The sequence below is a fragment of the Carlito syrichta genome, unplaced genomic scaffold (genome assembly GCF_000164805.1).
Source record: "Carlito syrichta isolate Samal-C Ts95f unplaced genomic scaffold, Tarsius_syrichta-2.0.1 Scaffold303244, whole genome shotgun sequence".
Taxonomy (NCBI): Eukaryota; Metazoa; Chordata; class Mammalia; order Primates; family Tarsiidae; genus Carlito; species Carlito syrichta.
Genome location: NW_007247340.1, coordinates 473582 through 489759, shown reverse-complemented (window position 1 = coordinate 489759; position 16178 = coordinate 473582).

The following is a 16178-nucleotide window of genomic DNA, read 5'->3' as shown; positions in this document are numbered from 1 at the left end:
ATGTTAAAGGGAAGAAAACCAAGAATCATAAGAATTTGTAGAGAATGATTTTATTAAGCAAAGTTCAAAAACAGTTTTAAAATCTATATCCTCTCCACTGCAATTATAGGTGATAAAACAATGGAAATCAAAGAAATAGTAAACAAAAATTCATCATATTAGTTATTTATTTGTTTTGCATTTTCTCTTTTTAAAATTTATTTTCTTATAGAGATGTAGGGTACAAGTAAGGATTAACTACATAAGTAGATTTCATACAGATGAAATTTGGGCTTCTCACTGGCCATCACTCCCCCTGGTAGTAGACCAGATACCTTATGTGTTGCCCTGTGCTCCACATCCTCCTCCCTTCCTCCTTCCTTCCCCAAGCAGCGGTCAGCAACTGTCATCCCTCCCTTGTGCTAATGTGATTATCATTCAGGTCCCACTTATGAGTGAGAATGTGCAGTATTCAGTTCTCTGTTTCTGTGATATATCGCTTAATACAATGATCTCCATCTCCATCGAATTTGCTATGAAGTCCATGATTTCATTCTTCTTTATGGCTGTGTAATACTCCACCGTGTATATGTAACACATTTTTTAATCCAGTCTACCTTTGATGAGCAGTAGGATTGGTTCCATGTTTTTGCTATTGTGAATAGAGTGGTGATAAACATGCATGTGTAGGTGTCTTTTTGTAAAACAATTTATGTTCCTATGGGTATATTCCCAGGAGAGGGATTGCTGGATTGTATGAAAGGTCAAATTTTAGTTCTTCTAGGAATTGTCATATTGTTTTCTATAGAGGTTGAACTAGCTTGCATGACCACCAACAGTGTAGAAATGTTGTCTTTTCTCCACACTCATGCCAGTATCTGTTGTTTTTGACTTATTAATAACAGCCATCCTTACCAGAGTTAGATAGTATCTCACTGCAGTTTTGATTTGCATCTCTCTGATGATTAATTCGGCTGAGAATCTTTTCATGAGTCTGTTGTCTGCTTGTATGTCATCTTTTGAGAAATGTTTGCTCATGCTCTTTGGTCACTTTTAAATGGGTTGTTTCTTTTTTATTTCTTTTCACTTCATTTGAGTTCCTTGTAGATCCTGAATATTAGGCCTTTGTCAGATGCAACATTTTTTTTCCCCATTCTGTGGATTGTCTTTTTACTCTCTCCTGGTTTCTTTTTCTGTTCAAAACCTTTTCAGTTTGATAAGGTACCACTTGTCTACCTTAGCTTTTATGGCATTCGCTTTTGGGGATTTGGTCAAGAATTCATTGCCTACTTCAATGTACATAAGACTGTTTCCTACATTTTCTTCTATGATTCTTTTAGTTTGAGGTTTTACATTTAAGTTTTTGATCCATTAAGAGTTGTTTTTTGTATATGGTGATAGGTAGGGATCCAGTTTTACTCTTCTGCATTGGTCAGCCAGTTTTCCCAGCACCATTTACTAAATATGGTCTCCTTTCCCCAATGATTGCTACTGGTGGCTTTGTCGAAGATGAGTTAGTTGAGAGCCCAAGTTTTTGCTTCCAGAATCTCTGTCCTGTTCCAATGGTCTATGTGCTTATTCTTGTACCAATATCAGGCTGTTTTCACTGTTGTTGTTGTTTACTGTAGGTTTATAGTAAAGTTTAAAATCTGAAAGTGCAACACTTGCTCTGTTTCTTTTGCTGAGAATTGTTTTGGCTATTCATGCTGTTTTTTGTTTCCATATGAATTTCTGTATTGTTGTTTCCAGGTCTGAGAAAAATGATGTTGGTAATTTGATGGGTATTGCATTGAATTTGTAGATTGCCTTGGGTAAGAGGGACATCTTGATAATATTGATTTTTCCAATTCATGAGCATGGAATGTTTTTCCATTTGCTTGTGTCATCCTTGATTTCTTTGAGCAGCATTTTTATAGTTCTCGTAGAGTACTTTCACTTTTTTGGTTAGGTGGATGCCCAAGGTATTTCTTTTTTTTTTTTTTTTCCTAGCTATTGTGAATGAGATTGTGCTTTTTATTTTGTTCTCTGCCTACTTGTTTCTGGTGTGTAGAAATGCAACTGTCTTTTGCACATTGATTTTGTACCTCAAGACTTTACCAAAGACGATTATTCATGCGAGGAGACTTTTGACATACTCCTGGGATTTTTAAGATATAGAATTATATTTTCTACAAAGAGGAGTAACTTGACTTCTTTTTGTCCTATTTAGATGCCTCTGATTTCCTTCTCTTGCCTAATTGCTCTGGCTAGGACTTACAGCACTATGTTCAACATGAGGGATGAGAGTGGGCATTTTTGTCTTGTTCCCATTCTTAGGGGTAATGCTTCCAGCTTCTGCCCATTGAGCAAAATGTTGACTGTGGGTTGATCATACATGCTCTTACTATTTTGAGGACTGTTCCCTCTGCGCCTAGGTGCTTAAGGGTTCTTGTCAACAAGGGATGTTTGATTTTGTTGAATGCGTTTTCTGCATCTAATGATATAATCATGAAGTTCTTGGTTTTACATCTATTAATGTGCTGAATTACACTTATAGTCTTGTGAATGTTGAAACAGCCCTGCATCCCAGGATGAAGCCAGGTGTGGTCATGGTAGATTATCTTTGAGATGTGTTGTTGAATTCAATTTGCTGGAATCTTGCTGAGAATTTTTGCATTTATGTTCACCAAGGAGACCAGCCTGTAATTCTGTTTCCTTGTTGAGTCTTTGCCAGCTTTGAGTATCAGTTTGATGTTAGCTTCATAAAATGAGGTGGGGAGAATTCCATCATTATCAGTTGCCTGGAATACTGTCAGTAAGAATAGTGCTATCTCCTCCTTGTATGTCTTCTAGAATTCAGCTTAGAAGCCATCAGGTTCAGGACATTTTTTGGTTGATAGATTTCTTATGACTGATTTTGATTTCCTGAATTGTTATGGGTCTGTTTAAAGTTTCAGTTTCTTCTTGTTTCAACCTTGGGAGCTTGTGTGAAGCCAGAAAGTCCTCTATTTTCTTTAGGTTTTCTAGTTTATTTGCATGCAGTTGTTCATAGTAATCTCTGGTAATCTTTTGAATTTCTTCAGGGTCAGTTTGACTTTGCCATTTGCATTTCTAATTGTGTTTATTTGAACTTTCTCTCTCTCTTTTTATTAAGTCAATCTGGCAAGGCAACAATCAATTGTATGTATCCTTTAAAAGAACCAGCCTTTTGTCTTCTTGATCCTTTTTATATAGTTTTGTCTTCTATATACAGCAATTGTGATTTTATGTTGGTGATCTGGATTCTTTTGCCTAAAGTAAGATTGAGATGTTCTTGCCTTCCCACCTTCTTTAAGTATGATGTTAGGCTGTCTACTTGTAATCTTTCTGTTTTCTTGATGCGTGCATTCAATGTTATGAATTTTCCTCTTAACACAGCTTTCTTTTTTTTTCCAGTTAACACTGCTTTCATGGCATCCCAGAGATTCTGATAAAATGTGTCTTTGTTCATATAAGCAGCCAACAGATACATGAAAAAATGTTCAATCTCTCTAATCATCAAAGAAATGCAAACTAAAACTACACTGAGATACCACCAACCAGGATGGCCATCATAAATAACTCCAATCAGGATGGCCATTATAAATAACTCAAAAAACAACATGCTGGAGAGGATGTGAGGAAAAGGCAACACTTCTACGCTGCTGGTGGGAGTGTAAACTAGAACAAACTCTGTGAAAAACAGTGTGGTGATTCCTAAAAGATCTAAAAATTGACCTCCCACAACCTAGCAATCCTCCTTCTAGTGATATACCTGGAGGAACTCAAATCATTCTACAAAAAAGACACTTGTGCATGCATGTTTATTGCAGTGCTATTCACAATAGCAAAAACATGGAATCAGCCATTCTGCCCATTGAAAGTAGACTGAATTTTAAAAAGTGGTACATATAAACAATGGCACATTATGCAACCATAAAGAAGGATAAAGTTATGAACTTTGCAGCAACTTGGATGGATTTAGAGTCTGTACTTTTCAGTGATCTAGCACAGAAGCAAAAAACATGTTCTCACCCATAAGCAGACCCTTAAAAGTTATAATACTATAAGAAAGGGATTGGGAACAGTGGGAAACTGCCATGGAAGGGGGTAAGGGGGCACACTTCACCAATAAGGGTACCTGATCTCAAACCAGGTAATATGGGGACCAAAGTGAGACTCAAACTTTACCTGTACAATGACCATTTGTATACCTAACCCTGAATTATACCCCATATCTTTTTTAAAAAATGTTTTTAAGTGCCTTTGTTTTCATTTTCTTTCCAGAAATCTTTTTGTTTCATTTTTTATTTCTATGTTGACCCAAAAGTCATTCAGCAGCATGTTATTTAGTGCCCATGTCTTTATGTGTTTAGGGAGGATTTGTTAGTGGCAATATGTATTTTTATTCCACTATGATCTGAGATGATGCATGGTATTATTTCAGTCTTTTGAAATGTGTTCATGCTTGGATTTATGTCCAAGAATATGATCTACCTTGAAGTATGTTCCATGTGTTGATGAGTAGAATGTACACTCTTTAGATGTTGGGTAAAGTGTGCTGTAGATGTCTATTAAATCCACTTGATCAATCACCAATTTGAGGTCCTAGATCTCTGTTGATTTTTGCCTTTAAGATCTATCTAAAGCTGTTAGTGGGGTATTTAGGTCTCCAACTTTGATTGTGTGAGCATCAATATCCTCTCTTAGTTTACTTAGTAGTTGTTTTATAAAACTAGGTGCTCCTGTGTTGGGTGCATATGTTTAGGTTGGGTATTTCTTGCTGATTGATTGAGTCTTTTATTATTATGTGGTGTCCTTCCATGTCCTTTTTCACTTTTGGTGGTTTGAAGCCTGTTTTGCCTGATACCAGAATAGCTACACCTGCCCTCCTTTCTTTTCCATTCACCTGAAATATCATTTTCCAGTCACTAACTTGAGGCTATGGGTGCTCTTTGCAATAAGATGAGTTTCCTGGAGGCAGCGGACTGTTGGATCATGCTTCTTTATCCAGTTTGACACTATATGTCCTTAGTGGCGCAATCATGTTAAAATTGATTGCTGAAATGTGAGAGTTTATCCTTGTCATAGGGCTCTTATGGAGTTGCTTTGTTTTCTTTTTACTTTTGTATTTATGTATGTGTTTGTTTTCATTTTTGTGAGTGATCTGTATGCTCTTTTAACTGTGTGCATGTCTGTGTTTCTGTGATTGGTATAACCATTCTTTCTTTTTTTTTCCTGTTTTCAACACCTTCTTAAGCATCTCTTGAAGGGTTTGTCGGAAGGTGGCATATTCCCTTAGGGATTGTATGTCTGGGAAAGATTTCAGTTCTCCATCACTGATGAAGCTTATCTTGGTGGGGCAGGAAATTTGTGACTGGAATTACTTATCTTTACGATCATTAAGAGCTGGATTCCAGTCCCTTCTGACCTGAGTTTTTTCTGCAGACAAATCTGGAGATATTCTGATGGGCCTTCCCCAGTAGGTAGTCTGATCTTTCTCACTGCCTTTAGGATTTTTTATTTCATGCTTACTTTGTGAAAGCAGATTATTACGCATCTTGGGGTTGGTCTTCTAATGTGATACCTTGTGGGAGTTCTCTGAATCTCTTGTGTTTGAATGGTCACATCTCTAGCAAGGTGTGGGAAGTTTTCTTGAATTGCCTTAGGGAATGCTTGTTCCATGGTGTTCTCCATTTCTCATTCTGCTTCAGGGATACAAATCATCATAAATTTGGCTTCTTGACCTAGTCACACATCTGAGGTTTTTTTTCCTATGTTTTTGACAGACTAGGTTAGTTCCATATTTTGGTCTTCAAGCTTTGAGATTATTTCCTCTGTCTCGTTATTCCTACATCATATGCTTGTTCCTGTGTTTTTAATTTCGAGGATGAAGCTTTTCATTTCCATTATTTCAGAATGGCCTTTTTGAAATTGACCAATTTTGCCTTTACTTTCTGAATGACTTAAGTGAGTTTTGCTTCTAGTTTCTCTTGGTTTTCTGTTCATTTTTACCATCCAGTCTCTGACTTCTGTGGCTGTTATCTACATCAGGTCACTCTGGGGATTTCCTTGGCTTCTGCTTGGATGGCTGCTTTTTCAGGTGCTGTCTTCTTAGGACTCGGATGGTTGCTTGTATTTTTTTCATCAATTTTTCCTCATTTTGTTGACAGAGCTCTCTTCCCTCTCTATAATTTCACTTTGGTTTTGATTATCTGATTCATTCAATTATCCTCTATCCTCTATCCTAGGTTCCTTTCTGTGGTTCAATCTAGGACACCCACTGGGAGAGGGAGGGGCATTCACTTATGCTTCTTGCTCTACCTTGTGGCAGGTTTCTGTTACTGCAAATTTTTTCTCCCAATGCTGACCTAGTCTGACCAGCTTTCAACTCCTGCTGCAAGCACTCTGCAAATGGCAAGCAGGGGAATGGATCTTCCATCTGCAGTCTCCAATCCACAGCCCAGAAGCCTTCCCACTGAGAAAGCTTTCAGATGTCCCTCATGTCACTCCCTCCTTGTTCAGTTTTGATCACTGGGCAAGACTTCGGTTCTTGTGTAAGTCTGGTGCACAGTGGAGGATAGGGCACTTGGATATCCATATCTGCCATCACTTTCTGGTCTCTGTGTGTTCACAGAGACCTTTGTTGAGTGCAAAGTGTTTCACCCACCCAAAGTGTTCAAAGTATTTCTGTCTATCAGCAGCTGTGTCCCTATTCTGCCTTGCTCCATGAGAGAGGCACTGGTTTGCTGCTCCACAGTGGCCCTCTTTGTAGCTCCCCATATTAGTTATTTTTGAGCATAAAGGAGATTGGGGAAGAAATTTGAATGAGTTTCAAAGGTAATAATAAAGTTTCATTTATTAAATTCAGTGAGATGTACATCGAGTTCATTTTATTATTTTTCTTGATAGTCTACATAAATATTAGAAGTATTATTTTGTATTTTCCATTTTTAGCATAACAAATTATAAACAAAATAGAGCGCCCTGTGTGGTTCTAAACCAGCACAAAAATTATAGTAAAATGTTAGTGTTTATTCATACATAAACATTATCTGTGATGGGTTCTTCCTTTGGTCACCCCTTAGAACTGAAAGACTAAAAAAATGAAGGTATTTCCAAGGTTCTGTGCTTGGCTCAAGACCTTTGCAATTCTTCATGCCTCTCACTTGCAATCTCCTTCACTCTCATAATTTTAGCCACAACCTAGATATCGATGCTTCCCCAAACATGGCTTTTTCTGTGTTTTGGACTCAATTAGTCAAGTGGATCTAAGTCAGTGTCTCTTGATGATTAGTAAACACCTCAAAGGCCATAAGAGTACACCTAAATTTAACTTACTCTACTCCAGACATGATCCCCATCTAGTGTTTGCTTTCATAGTTTACTTTCTCTCTCATTGAATACCCAAATCAGAAACTTGAAAGTCATGGTTTTTTCTCTCTCTTTCTTTCTGTTTGTGTTTATGTTTTCATACTTCCTTTGTTTCTGTTTTTTGTTTGTTTGTTTAGATTTTCTGTTTGTGGATGTGTATTTTTGAAGGTGAATACATCAGCAGGGTTTTGTTGGTCTATTTGTTTGCTTGTTTGTATGATTGTCGGATTTTTTTGTCTTTGTTTCTCTGCTTATTCATTAGGTGATATGCCTGCCTATTTTCCCCTTCATTTTTTCTCTTTCTCTCCACCTTCCTTTCATCTTCCTTCTTCCTTTTTCCATTCTTTTCGTTTTTCTTATCTCATTTTGTTTTCAAGGTGCAAACATACACCCCCACCGCATAAACAGATTGCAAGGTAGTGGATTCAAGGGAGACCCCCACATCTAGTAGCAAATACTGGGATCTGCAGAAATCTTCTGAATCACAGAGGTCCCCATAATTAAATTCCAAAACAGCAAAAAGCACAGTTCCACCTCCAGTCCAATTTCAAAATCGAACAAAGGCAGAGGCTCTAAATAAGGAATAATAGGAGATTGAGCAAACAGAAGTAAAAGCTATCCCCCATCACTGAACAACAGAATTAAAGAAGTATTAAAGGGGAAGGAAAACCTAACATATGAAGAAAAACCAAAGGAATAATATTGGTCTCATGCAGAACCCTGGGAGGACAACAACTGAGAATACAGACTTCAGAACTCAAACAATGAAGAGCCCCCAGAATGACTGGTCTCAAAACACAAACTCAGATATCATTGATATTAATAAAGAGAATAAAAAGAAAAAAGAATGGAGTTGATAACTAATGTAACAACAATAATGACTATAGTGAAAAAAATAAATAACAAACTGATAAGCATGGGAAGCAGAATTAACCAAGCAGAAGATAGGATCTCAGAGCTTGAGGATCAAAATATGGAACTAACCCAAACTGCTAAAACATAGAGAAGAAGCTTAAAAAGACAGAACAAAACCTCCAAGAGACAAGCAATTATAACAAGAGACTGAAACTAACAATAATTGGAATCCCTGAGACAAACAGAGAGACAGAGACCACCCTGGAGAAAAATTACATTAAATTATCCAAGAAAACTTCCCTTAGTTCATCAGAGACATGACCATTCAAACACAAGAGATTCTGAGAACACCTGAAAGAAAAGAAATGAGAAGACCAACCCCTAGACACAGAGTAGTTATAAAAGAAAAAAATCTTAAAGACAGCAAGAGAGAAAGGTCAGACTACCTACTGGGAAAGCCCAATTAGAATAACAGCTTAGAATAACAGCTTGCTCTACAGAAACACTTCAGGTTAGGAAAGATTGGAGTCAATCTTCAAAGTTCTCAAAGATAAACAATTTCAACCAAGAATTGCCTACCCATCAAAGCTAAGTTTCATCAGTGGTGGAGAACTAAAATCCTTCCCAGACATTCAATGCCTAAGAGTTTCTGCCACCTCCAAACCAGATCTATAAGAAATATTTAAGAAAGTACTAAACACAGAAGAAAGAAAAAAAGAACAACAATGTCCTTCCCAGGAATGCAGAAAAAAGATTGAAAATATACATAAATCAACTCAAAAATCAAAAGAAGGACAACAAACAAATAGCAACAACAACAAACTTATAAAACCTCATGACAAGGATAAATTTTCACAACTCAATAATTAGCCTGAATGTGAATGGACTTCATGCATCACTGAAAAGACAAAGAATGACAAATTGGTTAAAATATCATGATGCAACAATATTATGTCTCCAAGAGACACATCTCACCAGAAAGGACACTCACGGGCTCAAAGTAAGAGGATGGAAAAGAAGTTTTCAGGTGAATGGAACACAAAGGAAAGCAGGAGTTGTGATCTTAATATCAGATAAAATATCCTTTAAGCTACCAAAAATGTAAAAAGATATGGAAGGTCACTATATAATGTTAAAAACAATCTATCAAGAAATATCCATCCTAATCATATATGCATCCAACATAGGAGCACCAACTTTCATAAAGCAGTTTCTAGGTAAACTAAAAAAAGATATTTACTCTAATCCTATCATTATCAGGGACTTAAATACCCCCACTAAAAACCCTAGATGATCATCAAGACAAAAAAATCAACAAGGAGATCTGGAACCTCAAGGTGACACTTGGCCAAATGGACTTAATTGATACCTATAGAACACTCCACCCAACAACCACAGTATATATATGCCACACATCACCATATGGGCTGTATTCTAGGATCAACCACATCCTCAGCCATAAATCAAGCATAAACAAATTCCATAAGATTGAAGTACTGCCCTGCACCTTTTCAGATCACAGTGGATAAATATAAATATCAACAGCAACAAAGTTCCCTCAAAATTCACTAAGCCATGGACACTAAACAGCATGATGCTAAACAACTCCTGGGTCAACACAGAAACTAAAAGACTCCTGGAAACCAATGTAAATGAAGAAACATCTTACCAAAACCTCTGAGATGCCATGAAAGCAATACTAAGAGGAGAATTCATCTCTCTACAAATACACATGAATAAAATGGAAAGATCACAAGTTAACAGGCTAACAAATCACCTAAGGAAGTAGGAAAAGCCACCACCAAAACCCTGGATTTGGCAGAAGAATTCAGATCACTGAAATAAAAGCTCAAATTAGGGACATAGGAGAAAAAAATATAATACAAAAAATCAACAAAACAAAAAGCTGGTTATTTGAAAGGATAAGCAAGATGATGAACAACTAGCTAGACTGACCAAGAAAAAAGAGAGGAAAAAATCCAAATAAACACAATCAAAAATGCAAAAGATCAAGTTGCAACTAATCCTGAAAACATACTAAAGATGATCAGAGATTACTATGAACACTGGTGTGGAAACACACTTGAAACCCTAAATGAATGGAGGACTTTCTGACATCATACAACCAATCCACGTGGAAAAAGAAGAAATCAAGATACTAAATACACCAATAACAGCCCAGGAAATCAAATATGTCATAAGAAAACTACCTACCAAAAAAAGCCTTTGACCACATGGCTTTCCAACAGAATACTACAAAACATACAAGGAGGAGCTGATACCAATTCTATTGGAAGTATTCCAGGCAATCGAGAGAGATGGAACTTTCCCCAAATAATTTTATGAAACTAATATCATATTGATACCCAAACAGGGTAAAAATCCAACAAAGAAAGAGAACTACAGACAAATATCCTTGATGAACATAAATGATAAAATTCTCAATGAGATTCTAGCAAACTGGATCCAAAAGCACACCTCAAAAATCATCCACAATGACCAACTAGGCTTCATCCCCAGGATGCAGGGCTGGTTCAACATCTGCAAGACCATAAACATAATTAAATAAATCAACAGATGTGAAAACAAAAACCACATGATTTGAATTCAGAAATAGATTTTGATAAAATCCAGCACCCTTTCTTGACAAAAACCCTGGAACATCTAAGCATAGATGGACTATACCTTAAAATAGTAAGAGCCATCTGTGAGAAACCCACAGTCAACATATTTCTAAAAAGACAGAAATTAGAACCATTTCACCTGAAAACCAGGAAGAAGACAAGTATGCCACTCTCACCCCTCCTGTTCAACATAGTATTGGAAGTCCTAGCTAGACCAATCAGACAAGAGAAGGAAATCAGGGGTATCCAAACAGAAAAAGAGGAAGTTACATTATCCCTCTTTGCAGATGACATGATTTTATATCTCAGAAACCCAAGAGAATCTGTCAAAAACTTATTTGCACAAATAAAGGACTTTGGCAAAGTCTCAGGGTATAAACAAATGTGCAAAAGACAGCTGCATTCCTATACACCAACAATAAACAAGCAGAAACCCAAATAAAAAGTACAATCCCATTCACAGTAGCCACAAAAAAAAAAATGAAATACTTGGTATCTTTCTAACCAGAGAAATGAAAGAACTTTACAACAAAAATTGCAAAATGCTGCTCAAAGAAATCAAAGATGACACAAACAAATAGAAAAATAGTCTGTGCTCATGGTTTGAAAGAATCAACATTGTTAAGGTGTCCGTTCTACCCAAGGTGATCTACAGAATTAACACAATACTCATTAAAATACCAGCAGCATTCTACTCAGATCTGGAAACAACAATACAGGAATTTATATGGAAATATAAACAACCATGAATAGCCAAAACAATTCTTAAAAAATAAAAGTAAAAAGGCGGGAAGTAGCACACTCCTGACTTTAAACTTTATTATAAAGCTACAATCATCAAAACAGCCTAGTGTTAGTACAAGAATAGGCATATAGACCAATGAAACAGGATAAAGATTCCAAAAGCAAAACATCAATTTCTCAACCAACTCATCTTCAACAAAGCCTCCACCATCTATCACTAGGGAGAGGAGAACTTATTGAGTAAATGGTGCTGGGAAAACTGACTAACCACATGCAAAAGCTTGAAACAAGACCCCTACCAATCACCATACACTAAAAATCAACTCTAAATGGATCAAAGACCTAAATGTAAAACCTCAAACTGTAAGGACCTTAGAAAAGCCAAGAGACACCCTTATGGAAATTGAAACTGGCAACCAATTCCTGATCAAAACCCCAATGCCCGTGCCTTAAGAGATATGATAGACAAGTGGGACCTCAAACTGACAAGCTTCTGTAAAACCAAAGAAACCATCTGGAGGGCAGGGAAACAACCCACAGAGTGGGAAAAGTACTGGCTAACTGTTTATCTGACAAAGACCTAATATCTAGGATCTACAAGAAACTCAAATGTGCCAAAAAGAAAAAAAAAACAGCCCCATTGTGAAATGTCCAAAAGATATGAATAGACACTTCTCAAACGAAGACATGCAAGCAGTCAACAGGTACATGAAAGAATGCTCTGCCTCCCTAGTCATCAGAGAAATCAGAGAAATGCAAATTAAAACCACACTGAGATACCATCTAACTCCAGTCAGAATGGCCATCATCAATAACTCAAAAAGCAACAGATGCTGGAGAGGACGCGGGGAAAAGGGAACACTTCTACACTGTTGGTGGGAGTGTAAACTAGTACAGCCTTTGTGGAAAACAATGTGGTGGTTCCTAAAAGAAATAAAAATAGACCTGCCATACGACCCTGCAATCCCCCTACTGTGAATATTCCCAGAGGAACTCAAATCATTCGATGAAAAAGATACCTGCACACACATGTTTATTGCAGCATTATTCACAATAGCAAAAACATGGAATCAACCATGCTGCCCATCAAAAGAGAATTGGATAAAAAAATGTGGTACATATACATGATGGAATATTTCACAGCCATAAAGAAGGACAAAATTATGAACTTCGCAGCAACTTGGATGAACTTAGATTCTATAATTCTGAGTGATCTATCACAGAAACAAATAACTGAGTACCATATGTTCTCACTCATAAGAGAACCTTGAATAACTATTGTAATACTATGAGAAAGGGATTGGCAGTATTGGGAAACTGCCAGGTGTGGGTGGGCACAACTCATCAACCAGGGTACCTGCATAATGAACATTTGTATACCTAACCCTGAATTGTACCCCACTTATTCAAAACAAAAAATAAAATATAAGGTTACTATTTAGAGAAAAAATACTCTAAGAAAGGGATTGGCTGTAGTGGGAAACTGAGGGAGGAGGCACACCTCATCGACAACGGTACCTGAATAATGAACATTTGTATACCTAACCCCAAATTGTATCCCACATCTCTAAAATAAAAAATTTTGGCCGGGCTTGGTGGCTCAGTCTATAATTCCAGCACTTTGGGAGTCTGAGGCGAGTGGATTGCCTGAGTCCGTGAGGTTGAGACCAGTCAGGGAAACTTGGTAAGACCTCTTCTCTACGATAAATCAAAAATTAGCTGGGGGTAGTTCTGGCTACTTGGAAGGCTGAGGCAGGATTGCCTGAGCCCAGCAGGTCAATGCTGGGTGGGCCATGAGTGTGCCACTGCACTCCAGCCTGGGCGACAGAGTGAGACTCCAACTCAAAACAAACAAGCAAACATAACTAAATAAATATTTTTTTAAAAAAATGATTGTAGAAATCAAATAAAATTTGAATTAGGAACTGTGGATATATGACCACTTAAATTTATAAAGCTTATGTGTTTTTTAATCAAATAAAATAGGTTTCAAATCTTGTGTCTAATTAGTGTGAATTATATGACTTTGTGTAAGTTACTTACCTTCCTGAGTCTCTGTTTTCCCATCCGTAAAATGTAGGATTCCATATGTACCTTTGAAGGTTGTACCAGATGGTTTTATAGACAAATATCATCTATCATTCAGTAGCAAATTATTCCAATCTTACACCAACTTTTTCATGTAATAAAAAGAGCGGATATTTCCTGTGTCCCCAACATCACACTCAGGTTTGGTGATTCACTAGGAAAAGTCATAGGATTCAGCATACAATCATATGCCTGGCTACAATTTATTATAATGAATGGATTTTTAAAAATCAACAATGAGGAAAAGGTGCATGAAAGAACATCTAGAGAAAATCAGTTGTAAGCTTCCAAGAGCTCTTTCTTAGAGGAGCCACACAGAATGTGCTTCTTTTGGTGACTGAAAGTTGTGACAAAGCATGTGAAATTTTGTGTACCAGTAAAGTTCATTAGAGATGCCCAAAGTTTTATCAGGGACTGGTGATTATAGATACCAGCGGCCCAGCACATACTGAACTTCCAGACTCCCAGAAGGAAAGCAAGTGCTCAAAATACGCCGTATTGTTTAGGCTCAGTGAGCTGCTCTTATTATCGAGGGAAAGTTTATATCAGTACTCAGATGCCAGTCAAGGACCAATCTGGCAAGCAGGCCTTTCTAAAGAGAGCAATCACCAGGCTCACTGTATTAACTCTTCTTGGCATATTTGCTGAATTATTTTGTGAAACTAATACATCACAGTGGCTAAGTGCACAATGAGGGCCCCTAATGACTGAGTTCAAGCATCAGCTCTGCTACTGATTAGCCTCTCTAGACCCTACTTTCCCCCATAAATAAAATGAAGAGATTGACTGTATTTATCTCATGTGTTTGTTGTGAGGGCTCAATGGGCTACTACATGTGCAGCACTTAGAAGTGCCCCTGACAAATAACAAGAAATAGTAAAAGCGCCCGCAGCAGGAGTAGCAGTGTAATTTTGATTTCAATATAAGACAAAGACAGAATTACAGATCAATTTTGATTATAAAATTAGATACAAAATTGTTTCACAAAATATTAGACAACTAAAATTAGTAATGTCTAAAGAGCATAATATATCTTCCTAATGTCAGGTTTACTCAAGTATTGCATGGTAGCCTCACATAGAAAGTGCATTGTTGTATCTCCAGAGGTAAAAAGAATTTTAATAAAATTTAACATCTATTTATGATTTTTTAAGGCTCTAAGCAAGCTAGAAATGGAAGACATTTATTGATCTAAACCATTTAAAAATGCAAAAAAATAACAAAATAGTACACAATTAAATCATTAAAAATATTAAGATACTGGGAGTACTTGCCCCCCATTAGTCATTTTGTTCAACAATGTATTAGAGTTCCCAGCCAGCACAATAAGAAAAAAAAGAAAGAAAAGTATGAGGATTAAAAAGGAAGAAGCAGAAAACTGTCACTATTATTTAAATCTATGAAATAATCTATAACTTATTAGAACTCACAAGACATTAACAAAGTTTAGCAATACAAAATTTTTAAAGTGCAAAGATCAGCTATATTCCATACACCACCAACAAAAAGCTGAGAAGTTAGGGGAAAAAAAGAATATATGATATATAGGAATAAATCTAACGAAAGAAATATTCTTCATGTGAAAAATTATAAGATTTCTGAAAGACACTAAAGAAAGCTGGAATATATAAGGCGACATAGTCATGATACAAAAGATAACATCATAAGAAAACAGAATAAATGGAATGCCAATCAAAATACCAAAAGCATGTTTCATGGAACAACGTGAGAAATTGAATTTAAAATGTTTATAGTACCTGCCGTGGTGGCTCATGCCTGTAACTCCAGCACTTTGGGAGACCCAGGTGGGAGAATTGCTTGAACCCAGGGTTTTGAAACCAGCCTAAGCAATATAGAGAAACCTCATCTCTACAAAAAAATTCAAAAATTTAACCAGGTATGATAGTGTGTGCCTGTAGACCCAGCTACTTGAAAGTGAGACAGGAATGCCCGAGCCCAAGAGGTCAAGGCTACAGTGAGCTGTGATCATGCCACTGCTCTCCAGCCTGGGTGACAGTGAAAGCCCAATTCAAAAAAAAAAAAAGAATAAAACAAGATAAAAAATAAAATGCTTATGAAAGAGATAAGATACCTATGAAGACAAAGAGCATAGTGACAGGACTTGGTATATCAAAAACTTACTACAAACTATTATAATTAAGACAGTGCAGTATTTACCTAGGAAACAGGCAACAGAACAATGTACTAAGAATAGTGAGCACTAAAACAGACTCATACATATAAAGAAATTTACTATGTAATTCAACCAGCATTACAGATCAAGTGGGAAAGGGTTGAATTTGGTATGCTGGTTATTTTTATCAAAAATAAATAAATAAATAACTAGTTCCCCTACTCTGCCATGCGCAAAAATCAAAAGCATAATAAGAACTTAAATATGAGCCGGGCTCGGTGGCTCAGCCTGTAATCCCGCACTTTACCCTCAGAGCATGGTACTTTGGGGGACTGAGGTGAGTGGATTGCCTGAGCCCGCGGGTTTGAGACCCGCCTGGGCAA